The sequence below is a fragment of the Frankliniella occidentalis genome, unplaced genomic scaffold, assembly GCF_000697945.3.
Source record: "Frankliniella occidentalis isolate FOCC.00 unplaced genomic scaffold, Focc_3.1 Scaffold57, whole genome shotgun sequence".
Classification (NCBI taxonomy): Eukaryota; Metazoa; Arthropoda; class Insecta; order Thysanoptera; family Thripidae; genus Frankliniella; species Frankliniella occidentalis.
The window spans coordinates 818,700-825,379 of record NW_026267187.1 but is presented as its reverse complement, the minus strand read 5'-3'; the positions used below and the strand labels follow the sequence as shown (position 1 = coordinate 825,379).

Sequence of the window (6,680 nt, the reverse complement as noted above, 5' to 3'; positions counted from 1 at the left end):
ATTGGGTCAAAATTTGAGAACACATTTTGCCCATTTTCGGTAACTTAGAAGTGCAATGTCGAAAAACGCTCTCGTCACGCGATAGCCGCATCTCATAAGAGTAAGTGACGATTTTTGTCATTGTCCCAGGTCCATCCGTTCGATCCAAATCGTGCACGCCACTACGAGGTGCAACCGTCCACTTCGAGGCCAAGAGGACGGGTTCACGGAGGTGTGCTCAGTATGTGCATACGCCAAATTGTAGCCCAATTCATTCTTTTGAAAAGGGTCTCTCGTTTATCACGGACGATTCGTGGTTTTTTTTAAAAATAAAGTACCTTCTTAACTCTTGTCGACCCTCGTATTTCACAGGTCTGCCCCCTTAAGTGGTACAAAACTCGCATTTTCCTTTGCAAACCAAATTTTATGATCTAGCATACTCTTTTAGCTGCAGATTGCACCTAGTGTCCAATTGGCTAAGACAATCCAGTTATCTTGTAGAGCCATTCAATTGAATTTGCTACCCTCGGGGCAGTTTGATCCGTCTTGCAACTGACTAATTTTATGATAGATAGTTCCCCTTGTGCGTCTTTCGATAGTCGGGAAGAAGAAGGAAGGAATCCAGACCGGAACCAGTATGAAAAATCGGACGGAACGTAGCACCCGCGTCGCGGCGGCCATGTTGGATGAGTTTCAAAGTCTCTGCAGTCGTTGTGACCGGTTCTGATTAGTGAGAGCGCATTACATGCTAAATATTTGTTGACATTGTTAAATTATAGCCTTAAATAGAAAATAATGCCGTATTTATGGGATTCAAACCGTTTTCGGGCGCGCGCCGTAAGATCGAACTGTCACAAGCGCGAATGCCGCAAGCGCGACCCGGCGCAAGCGCGAACGCGGCAAGGGCGAACGACCGCAAGCGCGAAGTGTCGGAAGCGCGACCCTTCACAAGAGCCAACCTCGCGAGGCGCACCTTACGCGCAAGCGGCTTGCCACGGCTAGACGGGCGAGATCGACGCGTAGGTCGAGAGGGTCTCGCAGTCGTGTCGTGTATGAGGGATTCGGAAGAACTTTGCAGGCTTCTTACTAACATACAATTTTCCTATAACAGCATCAGAGTGCCCATCCTTCTCATCTACCTCCTGACAAAAGTGGCTGGGCAAGTGTTACGCATTTTGATGCAAAGTTGGCGAATCTTGGCAGTACGTGCTACCTTAATATTACATTGCAGGTGAGCTTGTCCTTTCTTTTATTTAACTTTCTGCTGGTAAGTTTATGATTCAGGTGAAGTATAAATGCTCCTTGCAATGTCAAGTCTGATTTTAATGTAATTTGACCTAAAGAGGTGTATAGGTGTAAACATGGTATTAACATTTACCTTTCTTGGACCTGTTTTCTCTTTACTGGCGCAGATTGTGATGTATTTGTTTTTGGATATTCCAGGCTTTATTTCATACAAAGCCATTTGTGAAATGGCTATTAAACGTACAGGATAAATGGAAGTCCACTATGTGCCTCACATCTCAACTCAAAAATACATTTGGTGCCATGGCTACTGCTTCTAAGACTAGTGCGGTGCACAAGCCAGTTCGACACTTGAAACCTATACACACGGAGTTCGTGGCGGCTCCGTATAAACACGCAGTTCCCGGGGGCTCGGTACAAACACGGAGTTCAGCAGGCCGCCGTATAGCGTCGTAACTATGTTTTTTGAAAATTTCGAGTTATGAAGTGCGTCGGATAGAGGAAACCAAGGGCTATCGATCAACGAAAACCGCATTTCGACATGTCAATTAGTTCAAAAGTTATTCTGGTCTGAAAATCCGGCCGCCCATAAGGCGCAATTTTAATCCAAAACTTTGAAGCGCTATATCTCAGAAGTGACTTTCAAGCACTTACGACGCTATACGGAGACCCGCTGAACTGCGTGTCTATACGGAGCTCCCTGGAACTACGGGTTAATACGAAGACTCCACGAACTCCGTGCTTGTAGGTTTCAGGTGTCGAGTTATTCTTTTTGCGATTCTCAGAGGTAATGGTTTGCGAAATACTTATATTGGGCTCCTGTTCACACATTTCTTAATTTACGCTTATTATTGTTACAGTTATGTTGAAAGACATGGAACTGACAGTGAAGAAGCAGGAGGATTTTTTCCTGAACCTTGTAGAGCAGCTGTTGGTGGAATATTTTGCTGAAACAGGATTGAGGCGTTCTCCTGAGGAAGACAGAAAATCCCCCATGGGTTACATGTTCCAGGGATGCTATATCAGTACTTGTGAGTCATTTTTTTCTTTAAATTTGTGTTCCTTTCTCAATATTTCTTCTCCATATTACTTTGCACTTCTTACTCTGTATATCAGGCACTTGCTCACAGTGTAAGACATCATCTTTTAAATTTGAACCGTTCCACTGTTTGACTTTGTCAATCACAAGTGATAAGGTCACTGATGTAGACACAGCCCTGAAATCAAATTTCAATTCTGAGATTATTGAATACAAACGTGACAAATGCCAAAATTGTGATAACAATACCAAATCACTCCAAATCTACCGCCCTCCTAATGTTTTGGCGATTGTATTAAAGAGGTTAGTGATTTACACTATCTCTTCTATAAAAACAAATATTTAGTCATATTATTATGATTTTTTCGTAACCTAGGTTTGATTCTAAAGCAAATTTAAAAATAGTCAAACAAGTTCCCATAAATCTTTTTGTAAACATAAAAGAAACTCAGTATTCATTCAGATCTGTAGTGGTCCACATAGGAAAAACAAGAACCAGTGGTCAGTACTATACTTATGCAAAGTGTGCAACTGGTTCTTTAGCTGTACTAGATGACAATAAAGAGGTAATGAACTTATTCTATCTTTTGGACGATGACAATGTGGTGACAACACTTTTTTTTTAACAGACTGAGCACGTACCATGTCTTCCTCTTATTGTTGATGGCAATAACTACTTAATCATTTATGAGAAATGTAATAAAGAGGTATGAGTTTTAAGTCATCTGTCCTCTGATAACATTTTCACATTCTCATGTTTTATTGTAATGCGTTTTTCTGAACTGCAGATTCAGCATACACATAGCAGTGCAGCATTGAATGTTTTCCCACTGACTCCTTCAGTTCAAAATGTTGTTGTCAAGCAGGGGAACAGACACAGTGGTACCTTCAATGTTACAGCAAAAATTACAGTCAGAACCACTGAGACCCAAGCCACAGAGGTAATATTTTTTTTCACACATCCAAAAATAATCCACAGTATAATTCGTTATTGTACATGTCTTTATTAATTGCAGGTTTAGCAGAGATACAGTAGCACCCCATGAAGCTGGATTAGCATTAGCTGGATAATTGAAAAAGAAATGTGCAGTCACATCAGTGCAACCTTGCTGCACATATGGTCACATGTACAGTTAAATGGTTACGAAGGTAAGATGCTAAGGAAAGTATGTATTCTCTTAAAAGTAATTGTGGGTACTTGATGGTATTTGGTACATTTGATCTGAACACCCAAATCAAAATTTATATCTAACTCATTGGGAAGGTTGTTATGAATAGTTTTCTCAGAATAGTGATTGATAAAAAAATTATTTTATTAACGGGTGCAGGGACAACATATATTTGCTACTATTCCTTTTCATTGGTATGAACTGTTCTTAATAAGTACACACTTCCATTTATTACTTGATACCTCATATCAAACACTCCCTAGTTAGTAGGACCACCCTGCATCTGGGTTTAAAAAACATGGTTGTGGAAGGTGTTTTGTAAAAGTAATCAATGGTTGCTATGTCATCTATTTGCCCTTAATGGCTTACTTCTGCCAACAAACATCAATTCATGTGGATTCTGAGTCTTCTGAACTTCTTTTACTTGTTCTTGATCTTGGGTCACACTCTTGTCATTTTCTTTGGTGAGGTGAAAGAACAAGTATTGTGCTTCTCCTTCTTTGCTCTCAGATCTCTCGGATGTGACTGCTGTGTGTTTCCTGTCATGGGGCTCCCAAAGGCAAACTTATTTCAATTCCATAGCTCTTGGGTATTTCTGATTGACAACTGCAACAGGTGAGTATTTTCATTTCCTAACTTGGAATGCCATAATGCTTGTTTGTCAGCTGCAAATGCATGGTGCATGTATTTTAGAAATCTTCTTACTAACATTTTCATCCGAATTAAGTTGTTTTAATGTTAATATATCTTCAGAGCAAATAAATGAACGTTTCAAGTTTCAGGTAAAGTACTATTTTAATAAATCTACCCTAGGCATCTCACTGCTGCTGATCACATCACATCATTTCAACAGGTACCATTATTTTGCTGTTCCTGATCCTAATTTGATGTAGGGTTTGTTCAAGTTAGTGAGATAGGCAGCAATAAATACCATGTCTGGCAATATGTCGTGCATAGACATAGGTATAATATTTCTCAAAATGCGCCACTCCTTGATGGATTTAATGGCATGCTCAACAAAAATTCTAGCACTGGCAGTATCTCTAGAAAAAAATTCTTCACTAGGTTTGAGAAATTGTTGTGACTTTTTAAAGTTTGATGGTTTGATGAGGTTGACACCAATCTCAGCTAGTTCTACCCGAACATTGAATCCTCTATCAGCCATTACACTATCTCCTTTTCGTTGGTACTGGATCGTACCAGAATCTTTCAGGATTTTTTTGTATGACTTGCTCCCTTCAAATCCACTACTACAATTAATTACAGAGCCATACTTGGATACCCCAATTAAATACTTCTCAGTATTATTATGTTTATAACTAGAAACTGGTGCCGGTCTGGATTCCTTCCTTCTTCTTCCCGACTATCGAAAGACGCACAAGGGTAACTATCTATTCGAAATCTTGTCTCCTCTGGGTATTTTCTTTGTAGAATAACACTTAGACACCCTAATGGTGTTCGGGATTTAGCGGAGGTTGTTGGCTGAGCTTATATTGCGAAGCCTTAGTAACTCACTGTTAAAAAAGTTGTGAAATTTCACATCAAAATCAGTTGTAAAATTGCAAACGTGGTTGGGAAATTTCATAACATTCTCAATTTTGCAATTAGTTATTAAAATTCATAACAGTTTTTTGAAAATTCAAATCTGTCTTCTGAAAATTAGGAAACATTTGTAATTTTACAATTTGCGATTGTAAAATTGTAATCACACTATCGGAAATGTGAGATTTGATTGTAATTTTCCGATTGCAGTTTGTAATTTTGCGAAGTTAAACCAAATGAAACAGGACCTGCACAAGTCCTTCATCAGGTTTACTACAGTACAACGAACCTCCACACCTATAAGCCCGTTGTGACTTTGGACTTTCATGCGACGAACTGTACTTTAAAGCAACTGTACTTTAAAGAACTGCCGCCAGATGGCGTTGTGGTCAGCGCGTCTCTTCCAAGAGCAATTATTAGTATTTAACTAAAATTTGCACAAGAAACTGACATGTATTTTTGTGCGGTATGATCTATAACACAATGCTGTAGCTGGCTACGCATTTGTTTTTGAGCAAAAAGTCAACCAAGTGCCCCAAATAACTGGTCTAATTCCAGCGCGCGCCGGTCCCCGCTACCTCTCCTTAGTTAGGTACGGCGCCGTTCGCATCCGTTCAGTAAGGGGCGCCTGTGAGGCGCTCCCGTATATATGCCGTGACTTTACCCTCAGAGGTAACTGACACTTCTTCAGCCCAACGATCTGATCCCTAGATCGTCTGTGGTTCACCTACTCCATGATCATGGCAAATTATTTTAATCTTATACACCTTGATGTTTTAAAATTCACATTAACGTTTTTAATTTTCAGATCGCAGATTGTGAAATTTCAAAACACGTTTGCAATTTTTTTTACAAGTGTTTTAGTTTGTAATTTTACAAACATTGAATTGCGTAAAAAGTTGCCAACAAAATTTGTAAAATTACAATAGATTTTTTTAACAGTGCTCACTTGAGGGGGACAAAAAAGCAGGCAAACGACAGGGTAGACAACGCAAAGTTTGAATCCAATGCTTTCACATGGTTTGTAATCTGAACAAAACTTGTGAAATATTTAAATTAAAGAGGTACCAATTGGTAACTTAGTCTATTTAACCAAGATTTAATGTTGTTCACTTACAGAATGACTGGTAGTTTCCCAATCTTTTAATAGAAAAATGTCAACTGGGTTATTCAACACAAAAGTTATTTTAACAGGAGTAATGATCCTGGAAGGAACCGAACAATATTGTAGACAGCATCGCAACTTGGGGTAAAATGATTTCTGCGATAGCAGACCAAGCAGTGTTGTTTCCAAACATCAACTTCCTGTGAAAGGAGTTATTGTATGAATTTATTCTCGAATCAAAAAATATCTGCACAACAAGCTTATAAACTTTCATTAAAGGGACTATCTCCCAAAAAGCATTTTTGGTACATTTGTCAATAAAATTAGTTTCTGACCCACTGTAGGTATAGGGATGGAACCTGAAGGGTATCTTTCTTAACACAAGGGATGGCTTAACAAAGTAACGAAATCAGAATGAAATGAACTTAACTTTAAGAATGTCTTAAGTGTGTACTTCTATTTTCAGTAGGTATCTTCTTTTACAGCTAACGCGCAGGATTTCTCCGGGGAAAGTAGTGGTAATAAAATCTGGTCAATAGCTTCTTTGTTTTAGTTCAACAAGGACTTAAAATTGACACAGGGGTTTTACTAAATTTTGAAA

General features: G+C 39.0%; 1 protein-coding gene across 1 annotated transcript in view; it reads right to left on the bottom strand.

Moving 5' to 3' along the window:
• The window catches only part of LOC127749470 (N-lysine methyltransferase KMT5A-like), a 54,503-nt gene that overhangs the window by 5,871 nt on the left and 41,952 nt on the right, over positions 1–6,680 (bottom strand). The gene's annotated exons all lie outside the window — the stretch shown is intronic.